Source organism: Diadema setosum, chromosome 20 (genome assembly GCF_964275005.1).
Source record: "Diadema setosum chromosome 20, eeDiaSeto1, whole genome shotgun sequence".
Taxonomy (NCBI): Eukaryota; Metazoa; Echinodermata; class Echinoidea; order Diadematoida; family Diadematidae; genus Diadema; species Diadema setosum.
In genome coordinates, this window is record NC_092704.1 from 23,093,808 (window position 1) to 23,116,959 (window position 23,152).

Consider the following 23,152-nt stretch of genomic DNA (forward strand, 5'->3'; position numbering starts at 1 on the left):
GTAGCTGAGAACATTCAGTTTCTAGTATGTATCCTATGTCATACAAGTGTAATACTGTAGTGTCTCTAAAATGGTTCCAAGGTTGAAGGCATCTTCAGACACAGCTCACACACATACACCAACTGAAGACATCTTCTATTGCTTTGTGTACTCAGTCTGCAGGTGTCTATTTCTGGAATTTAAGCAAAAAACTAGGCCCAAATATACCTGTAGATTGAGGGAAAGCAGCAATTTATCAGTGGAACACACGACTGAAAGTTGACGGAAAAATTGCACTATCAATTAAAAATTGCATTTTTCATGAAAAGTACACATTCCATTGACTTGTTACTGACAATATATATTAAGGGAAGGGATATTTATTCTCACTAGCGTTCTACCGCAGGAGGACGCATGGAACGCTCGAGGACGATTTTACGCGTATATAGGCGCATTTGACATGGTGTGCGCGCTGGTGATTTTTTTCTGTAAGAGAGAAATCGTCCTACCGCGGTAGGACGACTGTCGTCCCTCCGCGTTCTACCGCCGCTGCTTTCAAAGTGAAAATAAGCATGCAACGCGCGCGCGAGCACTTTGGTCACGTCTACGTCTCATGCTTTGTGCGTGTGTGTAGCCCGGTTTGATTGTGTTGATCCCAGAACAACAAACAGAAGTGAGAACTCACGATCACAACGAGAGCCAGAAGCTAGTTATCGGTGTACTACGATGCGTATGGCGATTTTTACAGCGTAAAAGACTAGAATTACACGGCTTGAAATTGTTTGTGGCCGTATGGATGCCAGTTTAATCACGAATGAGGTGGAAAAATATCGTCGAGCAACCTTCAAGCTGAGACACTATTCTATCGGGATCACTCAAAAAATAAAGTGTAGGCCCTAATTTACATCCAAGGATGAAGTGATTATGATTACTAGTAGTAGTACCTGAATCCTGATTTAACGACAGTGAAATGAGCTATATAATGTGACATGACAATTCGCGAGTCTTGTGTTGATATAAATGAACGAAATCACTGAAAAAAAAAAAATCTACACGTGACTCATAGTATTCTTTGTCAGGCAATTGAATAGCGAGAGTGCAACGTTTGACATGTTAAAATGCCAATGGGAAAAGTGAGCTTCAAATATCGAAGCTCGTAAAAAAACCCGACAAAACAAAACACAAGTCACGAAAAAGACATCGTGAAGCTGCATTTTGACAACTGTTATGATTATTTACATACGGCATGTGCCACGGTCACACACTTTGCTTAGACTCGCCTTCAGACGTAAATTTTGGTGGATGAATTTCACTTCTGATGAACGAATGTAATATGCCTTTCTTGTAACAAGTTAGTTTGTAAATTTATTTTGTACATTGTTATTACAGCTTGATCGTCACATTGACATTATTTTACCGACTGTCGGGATACTGTTTTACGGAAATTAGTTCTTAATCTGGTATATAATGGTACATACACCTACAGAATATTTACCACGCCTCGACGGGCAACTCATTCCGTGTGTAAGGACGCCAAAGGTTGTACAAATTGTATTAAACGATGTGCAATTTCGTTCCTGATCTCCCTATCATTACAGGAGTATTGGCTGCTGCTAAAATACAGTTGCAATCCCAAGAAAACCGCTGGATTTTACGTTAAATTGGTTAGGCTTTTAGGGGAGATTGCCTGTACATACCACTTTGGAAGACAGGAAAGCAAATTCTTCTCAAATCAGTAGTAACCTGTGATATATTCCCAACAATTCCATTTCAAACAAGCTGTTGTTTTCCCTGCAGGCTATTAAAAGCATAAATATGAAGAGAAACGCGTACACTAGTTGAATGATTGAGAACAACTGTAATCAAGTCAGTCTGCAATAATCTGTGAACAGTCTATTGCATGCAGAAGAAGTCTACTCAGTATGTGTCCAATGCGAGGTGCGCAATAACCACGTGCTGTCATTCAACATGTGCATACCTGGGAAGAACGCAACTTTCATGTTCAGCTCCCACGGTGTCATGTACTAGTAAGATGTTCTTTGAGTGGTGCGGTGGGAGACCGACGTGCAATCAACACGTTACGACGCGAAATGTACAGTTGTTGTCTTCTCTATTTTTTTTTTTTTTTTTTTTGAGAAGCATAGCGGTGTTTTCAAACACACTATGTTAGGTTGGTTTTCGAGGGGTGGGGGTGGTGGAGGCGGAGGCGTAGTACAAGACTTTGAGCAAGGAGATGCTACATCTTTCAGTTTTTTCTCGGGATGCGCAGAATTGCTGTAATTATAATTATGGGATATTACACGATGAAAGTTGAATTAAAATATGCCCACATACACGCACTGACATAAACACAAAAACACGATATGGTTTTGACGAAATGAAATATACTGGTGATCTGTAATTTTCTTAAAATTCAATGATAAAAAAATCCTTCCATCTGCCACGTTTCCCTCTCTTCTACATCGCCATTAGGATCAAATTTCAGGATCAAATTTGATCATTTCTTTCACTGTTGTAATTGTCAAATACTAGTACATGTAGGCCTACATGCATTGCTCTTTATGATAAACTAACTTACAACTTGGATGGAATTGCCGAATAACCAACCGTTTGAGTGTTTAACCTTTTTTTTATTTTCGGTTAAATTACGAATGCTATAAAGGGTTAGATGTTCATTACCAGCAAAGAATAAGGGGGAAAAAATTGACGACAGTAAAATAAAAGCGAAGAGCTGATTGTGCGTATGCAGTGTCTTCGGATAGAAGAAACTTGACACCCCCCCCCCACCCCCCCCCCCCCCAAAAAAAAAAAAATACACACACACACACTAACTTGTGGGCATTTCCACAAAAACAGTTGCCAGACTCCAGGTGCTAGACGAAAGAATGCGCGCACTTCTGGTAATAAACAGCGTATATTACATAGCCTGGAAATATCGATCGAACAACGATCAGCTTGTAATTGGCATATCTAAGCAACACATCATGATTGTGTATAGCCTTTCTTTTGGCCCATACTAGACAACATCGAACAGTCGATTGTATATACTTGAATACCAGTATTTTTAATGCTCACTGAACTATAAAATGGATTGATTAATCACTCAATCAAAAATGGAATTACAGAAATATTACCAGTATGAAGGGTCTCGTATGCCGAGACAAATTCACTACGAGAATGTTATGCAGCCGCATGCTTATTGAGAGCTACATGTACCCGATTAGACAGCAAAATCATGACAATTTCATGCCCCTCAAAACTACGTATCCCTATTCAAAGTTCGAAGGAACTTCACCTGTGAAAAAATATATATATATACTGTAAATTTCCACTAAATTTTACTTAGAATATTTTGGCTAGCAACTTTCGTTCAGGGTTTTTCTTCTTTTTTTTTCATTCTCATTTTTATTTCTTTGCTTGTAAAAGACTTCTTGATTTCTTCAACTAAGTCATGAGGGGGCATTCGATCCATCGAACTTGCAATAACCTCATTCCTTTGAATTGAGTGAAACCACGTGTTTCGTACGGGTGCTGTTCGTTATTCCGAAGGTTCGTTAATCCGAAACACGCAAATTCCCTATACCTAGAGGCTCGTTAATCCGAAAATTAAAAAGGGTTCGTTAATCCGAACATTTGTGGCGTTATTCCGAAAGTTCGTTATTCCGAAGATTCGTTTATCCGAAAATGAAATTCGGAACAACGAACCGTCGGAATAACGAACCTTCGGAATAACGAGCTGTAAACCGTTTCGTACTTTGGCACATCCACGCAAAGCGTGGCGTTTAGCGATCATGCATGTGGCAGACTTTCAGATTATAGTTAGGGGAAAAGAAACTGGAATAATATACTTCGGAAATGGTGATGTTTAAAGTTAAAGCTTGAAAACAACGCATGTCTATATTTTATAGTAAACGATAATTAAAAATACCCAACAAAGTTTTGCATTCGCTCTCACAAAAGCTCGCTTGAGAAGATCAAAGTATCCCCCTCCCCTGAAAGGCAGTTGGAGTTTCCGCACCCCCCCCCCCCCCTTCCGAAGCTTTTGGAGATCAGATATTGCGTCCTTGGTATAATATTGCGTCCTTGGTATAACATAAAGCAATCAATGAACGCTGAACATAGGAATCTTTATTCTTAGGGCAAAATACGAATTTTGGAGCTGCTGAGTATGTCTCTACTAATTTCTGCTTACAAGCACATAATTCTGTGAGGAATTCAAAGTTGTATTTGATGAAAATTTGTTTTGAATTACGAACCTTCGGAATAACGAACATCATCCCATTTTGACTGGACGGGACTGGAATTTGTATTTGGAATTGCAGATCGGTCTGTAAAGAAAGAGTAAAATATGGCCACCACGTACTAGTATTTTGCGGAATTCTATCCGGACTCTTTGTGGAGTTTTCTGACGGTTCATTATTCCACAGGGAAAGGTTCGATAAAGGGATGGTACAGTTTTGTTTGAGATGGGACTAGATTTTTTTTTTCTTTTAGATGAGACATCTCTAATGAAATATGAGAGAACACACATGAGGAATTCAAAGTTTATTTATGAAAATTGGTTTTTAAATGGCTGAGATATCAGGGAGGTGGAATAAAGCAGTTCAATAAAAGTTAGACCCACTTTGACGATCGTTTGTTTTACACTGTTTTTATATCAGCCATTTCAAAACAGATTTTCCTCAAATGAATGTTCAATTCCTGTTTTTCAATTTTTCAAAAAGGTTGTTTGTGAGTATCTTGCTACGAAAAAAATCACCCAATATATCATACCACTCCTTTAATGGAATTAAAATAAACTTATACAGCAGTGAAAAACCTGCGGCGAAGACGGGGGGGGGTCATCGTTATAAATGATGATGAGAAGGGGCTGATATGACAAGGGGAACACGTAGCCCATTATTTCAAAGAGGATGATCAGGATCAGCAGGCCCGTAGTGGGGGTGGGGTATACAAGTCCTGTAGGTGAAGTATAGGGTGCATGCGTATATATTATACGCCACCCCCCCCCCCAAAAAAAAAATAAAATAAAAAATAAAAATAAAAATAAAAAATAATAATAATAATAATAAATAAATAAATAAATAAATATAAAATAAAAGTCTGGAAGGTCCACTTTTTCAAAAAATACCGTAAGACATATTTATAAGCCTCATCTGTATGCACTACTCCAATGTCCAATGTCTCGTTGGATGACCGACACTTGACCACTCGGTACCCCTCACCTTGCCTTCGCACACAAGTGTAATAATAATGAAGTAACCTATACAAGAAGCAGAAATTATTTTTTTCTTCATCATCACAGTTTCGTGTGAAGGGAGAGGAAGAGGAAAAAATGTAAATAATAATGATAAAATCAATTCCACATATTCAGATTACGATTATATTCCAGTTCGTCGCTTGGTGTATATCGTGTATTCGTGTGTGAATTTACGCCTACCGATTGTAGTTCGTTATTCCGAAGGTTGTTTAGTCCGAAGGTTCGGTATTCCGAAGGTTCGATAATCCGAAAAAGTGATTAGGTTTGTTATTCCGAAGGTTCATTAATCCGAAGATGAAATAAGGTTCGTTAATCAGAAAATGAAACAAAGCTCGTTATCCCGAAGGTTCGCTACGGACCCAATTTCATTTTCGGATAAACGAACCTTCGGAATAACGAACCTTCGTAATACCGCCACAAAATAATGTTCGGATTAACGAACCCTTTTTCATTTTCGGATTCTCTAGGTATTATAGGGAATTTGTGTGTTTCGGATTAACGAACCTTCGGAAAAACGAACAGCACCCACGCCTACCATGTCTGTCAGCTTTAAACAGGTATGTGCGTGATTCTGTATAGGTGCGTGTTTTCATTTGATTTTCATTCCTTGATATCTCCATTTTTTTTTTTTAACTGTTTGTAATGGAGTATACGCTGATGAAAACATTATCAAGTCGCAACTCGACCACCCACCTGTCATCTTAACCCATCTCCGCCACACACGTACTCTCTAAAAAATCGAGTGAAAATATTCACTCTTAAAGGAGTGAATACAAAAAAGAGTGAATTTAGTGTGAAATTGGAGTGAATTTTGAGGAAAATGTTCATTTTCACTCATTTTGGAGTGACCTCAGGGATCTGGATTTTGGAGTGATCCCTGAGGTCACTCTAAAACGAGTGAAAATGAACATTTTTACTTAAAATTTACTCGAAATTCACTCTAAATTCACTCTTTTTTGTATTCACTCCTTTGAGAGTGAATATTTTCACTCGATTTTTTCAGAGAGATTCAAAGAAGCAGAACTGATATTTTTTTCTTTCATTACAATAATGTCAGGAGTAGATATATAATTCATCAATTCCACAAATTGAGATTACGATTGTATTCCAGTTTGTGTTAAGTGTGTTCTTGTATTTGTAACATTGTGTTTACATGCGCCTCAACATAACACCATTTTTTCAACATACATTGATGGTTACAATTCGTTATTCCGAAGGTTCTTTAGTCTGAAGATTCGTTGTTCCGAAGATTCGTTATTCCAAAGGTTCGTTCTTCCCAAGGTTCATTAATCCGAAAACGAAATAAGGTTCGTTATTCCGAAGGTTCGTTAATCCGAAAATGAAATAAAAGCTCGTTATTACGAAGGTTCGTTACGGACCCTATTTCATTTTCGGATCAACGGACCTTCGGAATAACGAACCCTATTTCATTTTTGGATTACCGAACCTTCGAAATAACGCCACAAATGTTCGGATTAACGAACCTTCGGAATCACGAACAGTACCCTTAATATATATGAACTAACGAACCATCAGAAAATCGAACCTTCATTTCGGATTGGCAAACCTTCGGAGAATTTAATAGGCCATATCATTCATCATATTCGGATTCACGAACCTTTGGAATAAAGCACTTTCAGAGCAACACGCTATAAAACCACTCTTTTTATTCGGGCATTGGGAGAAAGTTCAGAAAAGAATAATCTTTGAGGTATAAGAAATCAGTTTCATTCTTATTTGACACTATCGATGATTTCTAGGCGTGGTGTTCATTTTCCGACAGAAGAAGAAAAAGAAGAAGGAGGTTCGTTATGCCGATGGTTCGTTATTGCAAATCCGATACGCGCAGATTCCCACTGCCGACTATAGAAGTTTGTCGATCTGAAAATAATCAACAAGGTTCGTTTTCTTTATCCGACTTGTGGCATTATTCCGAAGGTTCGTTTCTCTGGAAATGAAATAAGATTCGTTGATCAGAGAATGAATCACGTCGGACGAAACTTTTTCTGATAAACGAACTTGCAGTATACCGAATCAATTTTCGTTATCAAATGAACGAACCTTCGATCCTTTCTTCCTCTCATTTTTTTATATATTTATTTCTTTTTTATTATCGAACCTTCTGGTTATTAGGGATAATCAAGAAAAGACAAAATCTTTAAGGCAAGATAAGTTAACTACATGGTTCGACATAGTTTACTTTTTATCGAGGAGTATTCATATAGCAGTGAGTGATACCTTACAAGGAGGTATAGAAAACGTGGAGATAAAATCGTAACAAATAAGTATATCTTTTGGTTTAGAGTGGTTGATTTCTTTCAGGCACGGTATTCACTATTCCGTTGAAAGGAAATTCTGATGTTTCGTTATTTCGGGTGCATATACGTCACGATACCGACACCCACGAGTCATATTTACATAATATACAGTCCAGGAGTCATACACCTCACGAGTCATTACAGCCCTGAGTTCGACATAGATGATGTCCACTGGCGGGGGAGGGAAAATACCGAATGTTCCATCCAAAGGGTTTGAAATGCTATTGAGGGAGGTTATAAGTCCCGAGACGAAGTCGAGGAACTTACAGCCTCCCGAAATAGTGTTTCAAACCCTGATGGTGGAATGTTTGGTACATGTTCCCGACAACAAAAGTCATCATCTGTTAGATTAGGCCTATATATGGGTTAGTCAAATTATCACACTTTCGTACGCATTACGATTATCGGTCATCTGCTTTAATTTTCACATTGTATACAGAATAGGCAAATTTATCCTATCGATTGCGTGAAAATATGACCGTTCAATCGTTTGGTATCGTTTGTCATTTCTTACGTGAAAATGTTTTCCCATGGGAGAACATTACAAAAATGGCACAGGCTGCCATGGGCGAACATAACTAATGTGCCTCCATCACGTGACTGTGTTTAGCCAATCAATAACCGGTATTTGAATAACCCATTTAACGTAAGCAAAAAAGGCCTACGAGACCGACACATTAAATCCCGTGTTGTATCCATCGAACTCGTGGGCTGTTTTTATTTATGTCGAACTCGTGAGCCGTTTTTACCGAGTGTCGAACACATGAACTTCATTTGCCTAGCGTCGAACTCGTGGGCTCTATGACTCGTGACCTGTATGACTCATGGACCTGTTTTCAGTGTCGAACTCGTGGGCTGTATGAGTCGTGGGTGTCAGTCTCGTGATGACCCCGTTATTTCGAATCTGAAACACGCAAAATCTCCAGATGTTTGTTAAAGAAAATGTAAGGGTTCGTTAATACGAATATTCCCAGGGTTTGTAAATCTGAGAAAAAGTTTGTTAATCTTAAAACGAACTCTCATGTATAGGTCTGAGTGGTACGAAACTTAGGGCCTATTAGTTTCGGGATTGCGGAATCTTCAGAATTACACATTGTGTTTCGCTTTCGAATCAACAAACTTTCAAAATTACTAAACTTTTCTTCTTCTTTTTTCATATGATCACATTTGGTAAAGCGAACCTTCGGAAAACCGAAACTTTTTTTCTCTCTTTCATTTTTTTTTTCTTTATTAAAAAAACCCCAAAAAAAAAAACAAAAAAAAAACAACAAAAAAAAAAAACATCGGATTGTGAACTGTGAGAAACGAAGTTACTGTTGTTTTTTCCCCGATCAGTGGTGATAATTCAGGCAAGATATAATTTAGTAGAAAAGAAAATAAGGCACACACACACACAAAAAAAAAAGTTATTTGAATCCTGACATCAATTACTGTTTTTTCTTTTTACCGATTAATGAAAGATCATACAGATAAGAAATGAGAGGAAAAAGAAAAAATAGCCTGTGATAACGAATCGTAATGTTTGACATCCTTGGTCTTCGCCCTCGTCGGTCGTCGACTTGCTTTCCTTACCTGTCCATCCCGGGTGCGCGCATCCCGGGTCCCCCATGCCCCAGACTGTAAATAACCTCCAGGAATGCACCAGTGCGCGCGGTTTCCTTTGTTGCATGCTCTCTATTCTACCGCCCCACCCTTCCCCAAGTCTGGCACCTTGCCATCGTGGGATTTTTCATGTTTTCCTTCTTGGTCAAGTTGGTGTTCACAACTTTGTCTACGTGACTGCGTTCTGTTTTGTTTCTCCGAATTCCTCACTGCGTGCTCTACAGACACGTGGTGCACAAACAGTTACTGTATAGCTGTTTACGATGGAGGGGGGTCACCTATACTCACCTGCAAATTAACAGCTTTGAATACGGCGAGCAGAAAACGGCAGTTTCCTCTGCTGTGGCTACTTTTACTGCCAAAATATTGGGCTTTGTCACTACGGAATATCATTCACACACAAATTGCAATGGAATATTCAAGTACATTCAAACTCGTACTTCCGATCATAGCGATCTCTCGAGTGTTCGTGTTTCATCGAAAAGTAAGTGTTAGAAAGTTGTTGAAACTGCGTGGCAGCGCTAGACATTCCACAGTCGTTAGTTTAGGGCTTCCGTATGCTCGATTTTTATGGGTTTATTGATATTGGAGCTCAGGGAAAATGTGGGGGAAAAGGATGACTTCAAAATAATTTGCTTGCCCGATTCGGTCAAGCATTTTTTTCCTTGTTCCAAAACGCTTGCCCAACTTTACTACTAGTATGAGAAAGTGTGTGATAGATTGAAGTTTACTTCACATGTCATGATCGTACTGTACAAACTCAAGAAAAAAAAAAATTACTCGCAATTTTCCTGTGAGATCGAACAAAAAAAAAGATAAAATTGGATAAAAAAATGTCATGATCGTTCTGGAGAGAGCCCAAATAATTTGCTAGATTGTATATTTGTAGACAAATCACACGCAGTTTTGCTGAGCATGATTTCGAAAGAATTTGATAAAACTTTGTCATGATCGTGCTGTGACAGAGCTCAAAGAATTCGTAAGGTGCAAACAAGTCAAACGCAGTTTTGCTGATGTTGAGATCGAAAGAAAGTGTAGATTATGTTTATAAATACGATCGTGAGAACTCAAAAATTGAAACGTACCGTTACTAACCCCGCGTGAAACACACGAGCCGCCCAAATATACACTACAACATGATACATGTAACTAGATTTTCAGCGCCAGTGTACGAGTGTATCGTACATGCATCAAACGTTACAAAGGTTGTTCCACAGATCCGATCGACGGGGAAAGGATGTGCGTGCACTACTTCAGTATCTGCCCGTAGTTGCGTGCACACGAAGAATGAATTACGCCCGTCCTACCGCGGCAGGACGATCGGCGTCCTACCGCGTTCATCCGCACAATTTTTTTTCCCCTGCCGCTGCGCGTACAAAAAAACGTGTAGCGCGTATTACGCGTTCGGCAAATCGTCCTACCGCAAATTTGCGGGATCCCGCGGTAGAACGCTAGTGAGAATAAATATCCCTTCCCTAAGGGCAATATCATTCCCCCTGCTTTCTGAAAGAGATAAGTACAGTACTCTTACATTATGCCAGATATGTAAATATATGCTGAATTTTCTTTTCATGTTGTCCAGAATGATGTCATGAAGTGTAGTAGTCTCCTTATCCAGACATGATGGCACTGTAACTTATAAAATTTGTAACTTTTCAATCGATTGTCAAATTTTCCTCAAACTTTCACTGATGTGTTCTAATATCGCTGCTTTCACTCAATCCACATTTTATACTTTGGCTTTGGTTTCCTTTAATCAATTTAAAAGCACTGACAAGCAAAATAAAACATCAAATACAATTTGTTACTAGTGAAAAAATTGTTCAAATTTGTCTATTAAAAACACCAAAGTCAGCACACATGTAGACTGACATATTCTAATGAGATAATGGATATGGGTATTGAATAAGCAAAGTTTTTATTATCCTTATCCATCTGTTTTCTGATAAATTGGTGGATAGAAATCTCAAAGATATTGCCATGGTAGCAGATTAAAGGGATGGTATAGTATTGGTGGAGATGAGATGGAGCTTTTTACATTTTTGCAAGATACTGAGAAACCATTTATGAAATGTTACAGAGCTAACCATTGTAAGAGGAGTTCAAAGTTGATTTGATGAAAATCGGTTCTGAAATGGCTGAGACATTAAAAAAAAAATGTAAAACAATGCAATCCTAATAAAAGGTAGGTCATACCTTTTATTAGGATTGCTTTGCTGTGGATATCTTAGCCATTTCACAACCAATTTTCATCAACTAAACATTGAATTCCTGTTGGAATTACATGCTTTTCATATTTCATATTAAAGAGGTTTCTCATTATCTCATCAAAAAAAGTTTAGAAACCTGAAGCCAGGTTTCAACCAAAACTTGAATATCCCTTTAATCAAACATTTAAATTATTATTTTTTAAACAAAACAAAATTTGACATTTCTGGTGTGTATGCATTGTAAGTCCCAGTATGCTTATGTGTTGTTCTTCATTTTTGTACAATCTGACAGCGACCTTTAGAAATAATTTCATTACCAAATTGATCTGTTACCATGACAACATCTCTAGGACTTTCGCTTACCACTAATTATCAGCTAACAGACAGGGGTAAAATTCGGTAAAAGAACATAGTGTTGTGTTTAAAAGGAAATGGTTACATTTGCAAATTTATAATTAGCACATGAAATTTTCACTAGCCGGGTTCACACGTACACCAATTAGCGGGATACAAATCTCGAGATTTGCATCGCGATCGTCATCCCGAGTTTTTTGCACGTGTGGACAGAAAAAAACCGAAAATTAGCGGGATAAGCATCGCGATGCTAATCCTAAGAAATCTTGCGCTGGTTCATCAATTAGCGGGATAATTGGCCCCGCGCTGGTACGTGAGAACGGTCGGGATTAGAATCTCGAGTTTTTATATCCCATCATGCAATGCGCACATCACAACAGCGAGGCCTCTGCGAAGGACAAAGGGAAGTGCGCGCAGGTAGTGATAGAGAAGGGCACTGTGTGACCCAGTTTGCAGGCTTTGCTGTTATCTCTATCGGCAATTAGCGGGATAATTCGGTGCGTGTGGACGCTCGCCAAATTAGCGGGATACCGATCGCGATCGCTATCCCGCTAATTTGGTACGTGTGGACGCTCGCAAAAAAACTCGAGATGTGGATCGCGATCGTCATCCCGCTATTTTGTACGTGTGAACCCGGCTATTGATTTGTAAGCCAAGCATAACCACTTAAATGCTTCCATCATTATGTTGCCATGGCAACTGTCCCATCAGGCATGATGTTTACCTTGAAAACATTCATCTATATTGCTAACAGCCAGAGTAGGAACTTTTTTTTTAATAGTAGTAATATGTTTTGACAAAGAAAAGTTTGTGTTCTTCCAACAGCAATGCCTCCGAAGTCGTTGCCACAGCAACCACCATCTTTTAGAGGATTTGTGACTTTGGCTGACCAAGATTTTGATGGCAAATGAAGTTTCAAGTTGAAACAGAAATGCTGAGACACTCATGTTATGTTTTTACATCATTTTATTATAAAGGTATGTAATTGTTACCATGGCAACAGAAGATGTCATAATTCTGAAGGGTTCAATATCCAAATCTGCTTAAGATATGGTCAATCTGCCTGTGTTTCAAATTTGGTACTTTAGACAATTTGAATTATTTGTCTGATTTATTGGGCTGTGACGCTGGACTAATAGCACCTTTTCCATATGATAAAAAGAACTAACTGTAAAACCACCATTTGTGTTTGCATGAATTGTTTAAGAATTTCAGGAGGAGCCAACATTCGCAAAATTAAAATGCAAGCGAAAGTTCTTGTCTGTACTATCTGCACTATATGTGGTGAATGCCAGTGGTAATTCGAGAAAATTTCATGCCCCCCAAAAAAGACCATCAGCTCCAATTTGTCTATATATCGTTCTGGTTTTACAGTATGTTATTCCAGGGTCAGGAATGAGTAGGCTTACATGGGGATTCAGTATAATTATATAGAGGATATGTCTTTAAACTGTGTTTTAATTGTCTAACTGTCAAGAAGATTTCAGATGAGAAGGGAGCCTACTTGTACATGTAGCTGTTTCATAGTTTTGGAGCAGTAGAGTCAAGAGCTGTATGTCTAGGGTATCAAGATTTACCACTGGATAGCAGAAACAAGGCAAACGCCAATGATGTCTCGCCCGCATATCGCAATTTGGGATTATAGTGTTTGTCAATGTAAGTTCATTGACCTTTGACCTTCTCTGCCTTAAAACCAATAATCGAACTTGACTAGCATCTTTACGTGATGTACTGGTGTGAGTTTTGTGGTCACAGCTCAAAGCTGTGGAAAGTTATTGAGAGCACACAATATAATGGTGCTGAAATCTGGGAACGTTCTTTGACCTTTTGACCTCATCAGACTTCACTCATGATAATATTCAAACTTGAACAGTATTTTTAGGTCATGGTCCTATTGTGTGAGTTTGGTGGTCAAAGCTCAAAGCTGTGGAAAGTTTGAGAGAGTACAACAAATTATTGTTGATGCGAACAATGCCGATACCGATGGTGGAAAAGTGATGCCGACATGTATGTATCACTATCGCTACACGGGCAGGACAATAAGATTATCAAAATGATACTTAGTTCCTGCTCTTTTGTCCACACATTGTCTGCACTTTCATCCTGGAAAGATTAGGCCCATTCACACACAAGGGAAAAAGTGAGATTTAAAAATCGATTTTTTTCCTGCTTGTGTGGACAGAAAAATCTCACAAATTTTCGCAATCCTAATCGCGATGCGACTCGCACTATTAGTGCGATTTTTCAGAAAAATCACGATTATTTTGCCAAGCGTCGTGTGTGTGAGCGCGATCGAGATTCGGAAATCGGTATTTTTAATCCCATCGTTCGTAGCGCAGGCGAAACTCTATTGGGACCGCGGGGTCAGTCTTCGGTCATGCAAGTTTTGCGCATGAGTAATTTGGCCACTGATCGTTCTTTCCTTGCTGCGAAGTGTGATTTTTTCCTGTGTATGAACGGTCAAAAAAAAAAATCGAAATTTGGATCGCGATTGTAATTTCTATTTTCGCTGTGTGTGAACGGGCCTAATAACCACAAGCCAGCCAGCAAGCAACAACTTCAGGCTTTTAACCTTGCTATGCACAGACTTCATCCAGTGCACTATTCAAATGCCACTGATGATTAAATGCATGAAGTCATCCAAAACAGAACAAAGAAATTCCAAGGAAACGATGCGTCCCGGACTACTGTACACGGCCACAAAAAAGAGGGCCTTTCCTCAAATCACGGCCAGCTGTAATTTGGAGTCCATTACGAGAACTAGTTCCACATCAACCAACTTCAGCTGTTATTGCAGGTCTTAATCCATGGCTCAATGCAGGGATGCCTGCAGGAAGTGTTGGGGGGAAAAGTGACAAACAAACAACTTCAGCTGTTTTCGCAAGTAAATCCACAGTCCATTGTGGGGATGCTACAGGGAATGGCAAAGTAAAACAAAAAAATATAAAGTGAAAAACACAAACAACTTCACCCATTATTGCATGTCTTAATCCATGTCCCAACACAGGGATGCTACAGCCAGAGTTGAGAAAGAAAGTATGAAGAAAAAATAATAAACTGAGCTAAACCAACTTAAATCGGCCAGTGAAAAGTAAAACATCGTCCCCTTCTAAGGCTTGGCTGCACTCACTTCAAAATGATCTAAGATCAAAGAGTGTTGCCAAATCAAACCAAAAAGCAATAACAGGAAATTTGCTCAACAAGTGAAAAAAAAAAAACCATTCATGGTCAAAACATATCCAAGTGCTAAAAGTAATCTAATCCTCATCTCATAGAATGACAAATGATGAAACCCTCATGCACTCAAGCTAATCAAGTTTGAGCAAACATCATAACTCATGCTGAATCATAGGAGGAGCATTGCAAATATCCTTATTTCCCACAGAATTGCAATCTTTCCAAAAAATAGATAAGAATTAAACTATGGCAAATAAAACTGCAGCTCAGTCAAGGCATTCTACTGCTACATAACTATCACCTCACAAAAGATGTAGGTCCAGGAACATTAAAAATTCTGATTTCTGTAGGGGCATTTGTGTTATTATCTTCAACAGAACTACTTTTTGGACTATCAATTTCCATGAAAGATAAAATTGGTTTCTTTTCTTATTTCATCTCATTTAATCGAGAACAGAATTCTAATTAGCAGTACACCAAGTACTGACCCATAAACCTTTTGCTCTAAAAAACAACTGTTCTAACTTCAAATCTACAATGTGTCTTCATGACAACTTTGTCAAAAGAAAATACAATCAATACAAAAAAAAAAATATGATCATCTACTTATCAAGATTATTTATGTACTTAGAATCTGAATAGATTAAGATTATTTACCTTGGCTGCACCAGGTTAAGAGGGAAAAATGTAAAAGGAAAAACACTTGGAACCTCTTCCAGCCAAAAACATGCCTTGTACAGATGGAGTGGTCACTGGACACCAAATCGACTATTAAACATGTACCTGGCAGACCACAGGGGTCTGGGAGCAGTCTTGTTACTGATACCTTCTTGAGGCTACGAAAGTCAAGAGTCATCTTTGGAAGATGTGAAGGAAGTGAAACATGAAATATTGGATTCTGAAACAGGAACACAGTATGTAACCTGGCACTACACACTTCACTATACGGAAGAAGGAAGAGATGGCTGTAGTACTTATTACCAAAAGGTACTTGATACGAAATGTGTATCATAATGTTTAAAACCAGTCCTTTGGTAATTGCTTTTCTGGTCATTACAGAAACTTGACTCCTTGATACCCCCTCCCCCTCCCCTTTCCCCTCCCCCCCCCCCCCCAAAAAAAAAAAAAAAAACAGCAAAGAAAACAGTATGAGCACTGTGAGTTACTAATTTTCATTATAATCTTCAGTTTTTTTCTCCGACAGTGTGAAAATTATAACTATTAAAGCATTTTTATCTGTTCTACAGCTACAAGGAGTTCTACTTCATATTATGCCAGTGGAAGATCCAGAGGGGGCGCAATTGGCGCACACCCCCCCCCCCTTTTATTTTTCATTAAAAACAAAAGAAATAAAAAGAAAAAAAATGAAACGAAACCTGGAAGTGGCACCAGAAATATTAGTTGCCCCCCCACCTTTACAGAATTCCTGGATCCGCCCCTGTATGTGGCATATATTTGCTGGTGCTTTTCATTTTCACAAATTTCAATACCCTACTCATTCTTTGAATTTGGTTGTTTCGGACATAACATCCCCATCCATCTTTCTTCCTTGGTCCATCTCTGCAATGTTGTGATACTTTTTCTTCTTTAGAGTGAAAACAGGTATAAGGGTTTGGAAGCCCGTATTGCACCATTTCATATTTGCATGCAATATATCGAAAGAGCCTACCAAAAAACTTATCTGGCCGACGCGATTTGCCGGGATGATGAGTTGTTTTAGAGTATTTTGAGATCAAGAATAAAAGTCGGTATACCAACTTTCATTCCAGAAGGATCCAGCCCCGCCATCAAAGTGAGGCCGAGTTGTTCCCAAGTCCGAGTTAGCCTAACCCCAATCGGGTAAGTTCTGAGATGCGAACATTTTTGGTTAATATTTTGCATTTTCATCGTTACCGAACGAGATATCCTCTCAGTATAACAGTATCCCACACAATTCTTAGGCATATGTGCACATTTTGGAGCGAAATTTGACAATTTTGCAAGCGTACCAGAACTATGTTTTGCCTTTAACTTTTCCTCCTCCTGCAAACAAGGTTTCCCTTGACACACTGCCTATAAAGCTCTTCCATTATTACAATGACCTAGATAACAGTGGGATTCACACTGCTTCAATTTGAATAGAAGGATACAGATCCAAAGATTTAATAGCAATCCGAATCCAAAGATTTTCGCCTGATAGCACAATCAGCATCGCAATCCAAATCCCTCACGAGTATTTTGGTATCATCGGAATAATTTTGCACTGCAGCCAGATTGTAAATGCTGGAGCAAATAGTCTCAAGATCTTTTATCCCATCATTCAAAACAGTTCACGAACACGAGGGCAAGGGTCACCATTTCAGCAGATTTGAAGCATGCGCAGTTTGGTCAACAAATGATCATGATCAGCAATTTGAAGGGATATTTCTGTCCGTCTGAATGGACTGTGCAAAAAATCTTGATATTTGGATCACAATCTACAAGAGATCCTTTTTATTTGTCTGCTTGAATGGCACGTGGTAATAATTTGTGTGACTTAAAATGTCCTAAATACTCTCTGCAGAATGCCCAGGGCAGAGAAGGGGAAAGGAGATGTACCAGCCCCCCCCCCCTATACAGTAGCCTATCTATGAGCGTGTTTCTACTGAGCGATGAAAATTCGAGGTGATGCGAGGCGATGCGAGGTGATTCGCAGTGAGACGCGGTGATGCGCGGTGACACCTCGGATTTTTCCTCAGTAGAAACAGATTGGGTAGTGGCCAATGCGCGGTGATGCGAGGTGCTCCGTTGTCCACCTTTTGAGGTGGTCGATGCGCGATGATGCGAGGGACGATTCTCAGTAGAAACACACCAGGTAGCGAAATTCGCAGTGTACCGGAAGTCTCGAATTATTGGGAGCTTTCGCCCCGCGCATTTCAATTTGGTTCATATGCACACTCCGACACTTGTGTATACACAGCGACCGTAGTTTCGCACACATCATGCTTTGTACCAACTCTTACTAAATACATGAGGTGGTACATGTGAATTGCGTGCATTCATCGTCTATTGTTTGCGTGCCCAACAGCCTATTATACTATACAGGCCTACTCTGATTTTTACACTGCCTTCATTTTCCCATAATATCGTATCGTCTCGAAGTTGTAGATTCCCTAATTCGTTTTCGCTGGAATACTAACGTTAGTATGGCGGAGCCCCAAGAGAGCATTAACTGAACCCTAGATCTGCAATGATTCCTAATAACCAAGTGGCAGAAAATGTTGATGAGGGGCATTTTTGAATGGAAAAACTAAACGAAATTCAGTGGCCTACCACAAAATGGCAGTGCAGAGGCAGCGTGACCCGATCTGTGACCTGAAAATACATGACTTCCGGATTCACTGCATTTTGCACGTCACCTCGCATCACCGCATATTTTATTGCTCAGTAGAAACAGCTCGAGTGGTCATAAAATACGAGGCGATGCGGGAGACAAAATTCGCGGTGATGCGAGGTGATGCGAGGTGCTATCAGTAGAAACACACTCTATACCATTAAGCCTGATGTACAAGTTGCGAGGTGCTATCAGTAGAAACACGCTCTATACCATTAAGCCTGATGTACAAGTTGCGAAGGGGTTTCCTCATCAGCATTCATCAGCGCGTACAAATGGAAATCGAATGCCTGTAGAACAGTCACTGGCACCATCTTTTATTACAAAGTCTCTTTGGCTTAGATTTATGTTGTCAAGGGACCACGACGTAGACCTATAATCCACCATCACTTCTCAGTGTCTGCCTTGCAGTATTCAAGAAAATAGTCCTCAGAATATATTCTCCCCATGACTGTAATCGTCACCTTGGGACCATCTTGCAAGCCCCGTCTGACAGGGAGATTTGCAATCATTGTGTGTAACAGCCAACTGCAGTTGCCATGACGACGACTGAGAGATGCCTTGCCAATTGGAGGTTGTCTGCCTTTGCCTGACTCCACATTTTCACTGTGTGTACTCATTTGCTTTCAGTGAACGCTGCAATTTTACGTGTTTCAACTGCTATAAACTAGTCTACTCATGAAACTGGGTCATCGAACACCATTAGAATATTTATAGTATTCATCATTGAAGTACTACTGGTATTTAAAAAAAAATAAAATCTAAAAAAAAAAAAACCTGGAAAAATTTTGCTTTGAGTGGGTGATCACAAGATTTTATAGGAATTACCATTCATGTGGTGGTGTGGTGCCATGACACAAATTGCATTATGTGACTGTAGACAGAAAAGGACAAAATTAGAGACATAGCAGGGAATAATTTTCCTGGGCAATTTGCTATGCATTTTTGTACGAGTGCTATATAAAATGTCATTTGCATAGCAATTTCATTACATAGACTTGTACACTATTTTGTTCGAAATGTATGTCCATCGACTAAAATTGCTATTCAATTTCAAGAAGGAAAATTATTCCCTGCATAGATAGATGCCTTAAAAAGAATATAAATATTTGTGTGTTTTTTCCTTATCCATCTTGACAAATGCTGTCAAAATTTTACACTTTGAAAAGTTCATTCTTGTCATCTTACAAAGCATCAAAAATTTATAGAAATTCAAGGACTGTTGCATGGAAAAATTGTTGACTAATTTTTATTTGCAAGGTCTAGACTCTTCACAGAAAAAAACAAACAAACAAACAAGCAAAAACAATATTTTACATGTGTCAAACACATACTACAAAATGGGTATAAAAAATTCTAAATCTTTCAAACATCTGCAAAATCAAGAGTGATAGTGGTGGAATAGAAAATTTTACACAAAAATTCCTCGCGAACAAAAACACAAGAATCCATATTTCCCATAAAAAGCCTGCAGACCTACAAAATTATGATATTCAGTTACAAAATATTCAACACTGTAATTTCAGAATTTCCTTATTTCTTTACAAACAGAAGTCAAGGATGTGTCACAGAAATTGGAAAAATCAAACACTTCTTGAAAAAAAAAAGTACAACCCTGATTGATCAGTCCCAAGAGAGCACACTTTGGTAATACAGGTCTGTTTTCCTTCATAACTGTCAACAAACAAACAAACAAACAATCCAATACTCATGGCTCAATAAGCCAAGAATATATTAATGTCCACTGACAATATGGATTTTCTTGATGTTCCTAAAATCATTTGTCAAGCACGAGCACAATTTCAATCATATTTGTAGATAATTTCAGTCTGTACAAAGGCCAAAGCCCTGTTGCATGACAGTTGGAAAAAAAACATAAATGCCAGAAAATCGATCATAAGTCTCTGAATACTCAAGTCTGATTGGCTAATATTTGAATTACGTTTGATTTTTTTACTTTCATGTTTGATTGCATCTTTTGAAATACAACAGGGCCCAGAAAAGACTGAGACAGGAGTTTCATCATAAATGCTTTACTATATTGTCAACCTCAAAGCAACATTCAGATGGCCATGAAGTACAAAATTAGGTGAGATTTCATTATATTGCATGAGGTAGACCCTGCCCTGATTTATAAGACAAACTTTTTCTCCTAAAGATTCAGTCCAATATCACTAGAAGTGCAGCACTGTACACACTACATATGTACAGTAAATACTGTTTTCAAAGACTAGGATATTAAAACAATCATTTGATCTAGATATATCTTCATTGTCAGCTTGAGAATAGTTTCACATACATGTACTCATAGTTAATGCTCAAATTCGTTGACGCTTGCAATGTGATGGGAAAAGTCACATGGAACAACTTACATGTGACCTCTTTGGCATCTAATGGGCATTGCAGTCGATCACATTACAACAACCTCTAACCTCTATCCATACACCTTCAAGACCCCAAACATGATATGTGAAGAAGTTTGACTATCGTATCAAAGTCATGTTACAAAGAGCCATGGCATCATAGACTATAAAATGAGGATCACCTAATATAACATGGTTTGCAGTGAACTCCCCAAATAGTTCATCAAAGGAATAGAAGCTGAAATAAGATCAAAAGCTAACTCTAATCTTATTTCCTATGACCATTCAATGACCATTCACTGTGGCATCTGTGCGTGTGGTAATTGCTCTTTGTTTTATGGAATGTTTGATATTTCATCAGTAAAGATGTAGCACATATCAAAATCTTTCACATCCAGTGATTAATCAGCAACTTTGCAGAAGAAATAGGGCATGAGTCGCATTTACTTGTACATCATGAGGAAACCCATCATTTCCTTGCATTCTTCTTATTGTGAAAAGGTATATCTGGTATACTGCAGGAAAAAAACAAAAACAAAAACAAATCTAAAAACCAATCCATGTTTAACTCTCCAAACTTTTTAGTGCGTGTCTCTACGCGAAAGACGGTTTTTGTTTTGTTTGTTGGTTGTTGTTGTTTTTTGGGGGGTTGTTTTTTGTGTGTTTTTTTTAACTGACCGTTGTTTAACAATGCTATTTTCTGGTGGTTTTGATTTGGCCTTGACATGAATCTTGGTTGGACTGTGTACTTTTGGACCATGAAGGGGTATCTCATCCTAAACAATGGCAGTGTGCATGGGTCAATTGTACTTGACTAAGTTCACAGCCCCACCCATTCCCCCCAGACCCCCCCCCCCAAAAAAAAAAGAAATAATGACCAAAACTTCTATGGTGATACAATGTACAAACTGTAGCTACACGTAGAGAGGTCAACTGAACAACAAATTATTCATACCCACTCCTGGTAATCATGACTTATGCACTGGTTGAAGAGCAATGCATCACACACCAACTGTGTCTTGCACACTTGCCACTGGTGCAATCATTTCATTATCAAACAAATACAACTGCAATGGTTTTATCAATCATATTTGAGACCTGAACAAGGAAAGTTGGGCAATTAAAATCTGTAAGAGTGTTTTCACTACACAATGATGACGAGTAGTCTTGGACGTACACGTTGTACGCCTACTGTAAAACCAGAAATATTCAGCCTTTTTTGCGGCATGAAATTATTTTTTAGAATTGCCACTGTCATTCAGTGCATAATAAATGCAGAGAAGAACTTCCATGTGCATTTTGATTTCATATATCTTGGCTCCTTGCAAATTTTGCAAAAAATTCATTTTCATATTTCACATTTTGATACAATTATTTTTCATCCAAAATTTGCTTCAGTCACTTAAAAAATAATCCTACAGGGGGATTGCTGTGGAAGACATGGCCAGCTTGCTGTATTTCTTTTGTTCACTTTGCATTCAATACAACCCATATGTTCAGATTTTCTTTTCTTTTTTTTAATCCTGTCACAAGTGCAAATCATATATTTTGTGTGGGAAACCACAATGAATTTTCTTTTTCTTTTAGTTTTGAGAAAAATGAAAATGAATTAAACTAAAACTGAAACTGTGAAGGCCATGAATTGCCACTGATGTACTGATGTCATATGATTTCTTGTCCCATGATCCAGTTTCGCTCTGATGATCTGGAATCAGCAGCATTAATTGCCACCATTCCTGTGAGTAATAGCCCTTCATGTATTTAAATGAGATGATTTTGCTGCAGTAATAACCATCTTGTTATCATTAAATTTGCAACTCTGATTTCTGCTGTAATAAAAACGTGTATATGCTATTATATCATACAGTGTACTGTAAAAGTGGATATTTTCGGCTCGACAGGGTAAGATGAGTTTTGCGTGTTATTAATGCCGCAGAATCAAGACATCAACTGCTGGAACATATTTTCGCGCTAGTTTTTGGTTGCATGAAATGTGCGCAAATTTATGGCACCATGAAAACAGTACAGTGGTAACATTGCACAATGTCAGAAAAAACACTGACAGCTGCAAATTTGAGACAGAAAATCAATCTTTTTCAATGCTGCTGATTTAGGATCCGTTTTAAAGGGACGGTACAGCACTGGTTGAGGTGGGGATTCAGGTTTTGAACATTCCTAAGTGAGACAATGAGAAACCTCTTATGAAATATGAAAGAACATGTAATCTCAAGAAGGATTCAACGTTTATTTGATGAAAATTGGTTTTCAAATGGCTGAGATATCCAAAAAAGTGTGAATAATAAAAGGCAAGAGGCCACGCCTTTTATTAGGATCTCTTTGTTTCACCTTGTCTTTGGATATCTCAGCCATTTCAAAACCAATTTTCATCAAATAAACTTTTGATACCCCTTAGAATTGCATGCTCATTCACATCTCATAGAGTAGTTTCTGAATATCTCGCAAAGCATTAAAAGCAAAATCCTCACCTCGACCAGAACTGTACTCACCCTTAAGTCTAGTGACTGACAGGCCTTTCA

At 38.5% G+C, this 23,152-nt stretch overlaps 1 protein-coding gene across 1 annotated transcript in view; it reads right to left on the reverse strand.

Moving 5' to 3' along the window:
• Positions 1-23,152, reverse strand: part of LOC140243336 (alpha-N-acetylgalactosaminide alpha-2,6-sialyltransferase 2-like) — a 100,994-nt gene that overhangs the window by 53,581 nt on the left and 24,261 nt on the right. The window lies entirely within an intron of this gene.